Below are 3659 nucleotides of genomic sequence, written 5' to 3' on the forward strand. Positions count from 1 at the left end.
GGCACTCACTTTGTAGACCAGGCTGGCCTCGAACTCAGAAATCCGCCTGCCTCTGCCTCCCGAGTGCTGGGATTAAAGGCGTGCGCCACCACGCCCGGCGAAATGTTTCATTTTTTTTGTGCAACTGTTTGTTTATGTTTATGGATCCCAACTCCCATACCCCAGTAACATAGGATGCTATCTGGTAGCATTTTGCTTACAATAGAACCTTGCTTCTGCTTTAGCCAGTGTTGAGATGTAAAATGCATCCGACAAGTTCAAATGTTTGAACATTTGGTCCTCAGCTGTTTTGAAAAATTGTGGAACGTTTAGAAGACAGGGCTTACCTAGAGGAAGTACTGGTTGGGGGGGTGGAGAAAGCCTTAATATTTATAGCCCAGCTCTGCTTCCTGTCCTGTCCGCTTCCTAATCTGCTTAGAAATGAGCCAGTAGCCTCACATTCCTGCTGTAGCCAAGAGTGGTCCCCACTACCTTGCCTTCCCTGCCAAGATGTAGCCACAGTAAACCCCACTCCCATTAGTTTGCCTCTTGTCACCATCACAATGTCCAAGGAAAGCAATAACAGTGAGTTATTTAATGTTGTAAGTCTTTGGGTATCATTCTGATAGTATCCATTGCACCTTCATCTAAAGCAGAATCCATTTTAAGAAACTACTTTCTGGGATCGTGTTGTATGACTCTATTCCTGGGGAGAGACGGGAACAAATGTCTACTAACCAGATGGGGAACATGATAGACCAAACAAAGTAAGGATACCACCAAAGTCTGAGTTGGTGAACAATAGAGTTTTAATAGGTTTACTTACAGAGAAGAGATGCCATTACCAAAATCCCACTCCCAGTATAGGTGACAGTTCACAGAAGCTGGGAACCTGGGGCATGCTGTTGGACCCGTTGGCAGCTCAACAGCTTAGAGAATGTCTTTTCTAGGCAGTTGAAGTGTTCTGAGCATCTTTGAGGCAACTTTCCAAGTCTCTGATTCTTGTAAGCAACATGTCTTGTGTGATATTCTTCTAGCCTAGCGGTTTTCAACCTGTGGGTCATGATCATTGAAAAACACACATTTCTCATTGTCTTAGGAACTCCCAACCATAAATTTATTTTTGTTGCTACTTCATAACTGATTTTGCTGAGTCCTAAGACTGCTGTTCTAGGCAGCTTGGTTTGTCTGAGAGTATATTTCAAACAGTCTACTGCTTATCTACACATCTGGGGAGAGAGGAGTGTAGTGAATCTTTTTGTTGGTTTCAGGGACTTGTTAAAGCTATTTTGAGTTGTTTCCTTCCCGAGGTTAGTGATTACTGAGTGTCCGTCCCTGCTGGATTGGTTGTTTCACCTCCCTATGAACATCCTGTGTCTGAATGAGCTGCCTCCTCTGATGGAAGGTTTTAATATTGGAGGAAACTGTTAAAGAGCAGATTTTGATATGGTTCAGCCGGAAAAGGCACTTGCCTGAATTTGATCCTCATGTCCGACGTGGTACAAGGAGAACTGACTCTTGTGAGTTATCCTCAGACTACCATATGTGTACCATAGATTGTGCATGCCCACCCACCACCCATCCCCAAAATGTAATTTTTAAAGTATTTTTTGTCCCTACTGTTGAAGATTATAAGTGTAATTGTATAGAAATAAACTACTTTCTCCACTAATCTATTGGTAGTAATTGTGTCCAATCCTCAAACTCTGCTGCTAGCTCCCTTACTACTACTACTGGGTACATTGGAATTTTGAAACCCTCAAACTGAGACATGAAGATTAGAATTAGTTTCTTTTGAAATTTCCCATAGTAATATTTTTAGCTTCTCCTGAGAATATTGGGTTTTTTGTTTTGTTTTGTTGGCTTTTCAAGACAGGGTTTCTGTGTATAGCCTGATTATCCTAAAACTCAAGGTTAGCCTTAAATTCAGACATTTGGCCACCTGTACTTCCTTGAATGCTAGAAGTAAAGGTGTGTGTTACCACACCCAATTTAAGACTTCTTTGGGAGGAAAAGATGAATGCTGGGCATGGTGGTCCAAGGATTTAATCCCAGCATTCAAGAGGCAGAAGCAGGGGGGTCTTTTACGAGTTACAAGCCAGCTAGAACCATACCATAACACCCTGTCTCAGGGGGTTTAAAAAAAAAAAACAGATTTATGGCTTTCTTTGACCTATTACTATAAAAACTTCATGAAACTGATACCATGTTGAAATGTGAACTTTGGGCAATTTGAGTCTGTGTTCCCAGGCCATGATCACTATGTGACTCCAGAATAAAGTGTTTCTTATTTGAGATAAAATCTGTGTGTGTGTTTTGTTTTCTGGGGTTTTATTTTGGTTGGGTTGGTTTGGGGGGTGGGGCATGGCAGTGACCCAGCCATGTTCTCAGCACTAATATTTTGAAATGAATCCTTTTCTTTCGAGTAGTCCCTACAATCAGCTTAAACTTTTCAATAAACTGTTGTTATAAACAAATGTGTCATTATCTATACTTGGTCATTTCACTTATAAAACACAGAGCAACTAGAATTTTCCAAAGCTCACTGTGTTACTTTCCTGTCACCATAATAAAACACCTAACTGCTGGGCAGTAGCACAGTCCTCGAGAGGCAGGAACAGGTGGGTCTTTGAGTTCTAGGACAGCCAAGGCTCCGCAGAGAAAGAAATGCTGTCTTGAAGAAGGGGGTGGGGGGTGCGGAGAACACCCACCCCATGACAAAGGCAACTCACAGAAAGAAGGATTTACTTGAGCTTAGTGTCCAGGGGGTGATAATGGTCAATGACCGTCAGTGTTCAGGAAGCATAGCATGAGGAACTGGAGCTGGAAATCTTGAGCTTACAACTTAATCCACAAACAGGAAGCAGAGAGCCTGAACTGGGAATGTCAGTTGGCTTGAAATGTCAAAACAAGCCCCGTGATCTACTCCCTCCAGCAAGGTCACAATTCCTACACTTACCCAAACAGTGCCATCAACTGGGGACTAAGTATTCAAATAGCTGAGCCTATGGGTGACATTCTCAGCACACTTACCAAAGTAATAAGCATTGGTTATGTCATCTTGAAGTCACTGATGGTTATTCTTGAGTAACAACTGCATTGGCTTTGGAATCAACTAAGACATACCGAAGTCTGTAAAGGTACTTCCTGGAGATTAACTGGGAGCCGAGGGGGTTGGGGGTGGGGTGCTGGCTAACTTTATGACAACTTGACACAAGCCAGAGTCATCTAAGAGGAGCGAACATCAATAAAGAAAATGACTCCATAAGATACAGCTGTAATGCTCAATTCATGATTGATGGGAGGAGGCCCAGCCCTCGTGGGTGGTGCCACCCCGAGCCGGGTGGTCTTGGGTATGATAGAATGCGTATGGAGTAAGTCATGGAGAGAAGGTAAGCAAGCACCCCACCCTGCTTGGGTTCCTGCTGTGACTGCTTTTATGATTGCATTGCTGCTTTGCTTGCATCTATGGCATGTATGTATGTCTGTGTGAAGGAAGGTGTTGGATACTCCAGAACTGGAGTTACAGACTGAGCTACCATGTAGTTGCTGAGAATCGAGCCAGGGTCCTCTGGAAAAGCAGTCAGTGCTCTTAACCACTGAGCCATCTCTCCAGCCCAGCCATAACTAGCTTTAGTGACTAAGCATGAGTGAAAAAAAAAAAATCAAAACATTTCCTC

Source organism: Mus caroli, chromosome 2 (assembly GCF_900094665.2).
Source record: "Mus caroli chromosome 2, CAROLI_EIJ_v1.1, whole genome shotgun sequence".
Lineage (NCBI taxonomy): Eukaryota > Metazoa > Chordata > Mammalia > Rodentia > Muridae > Mus > Mus caroli.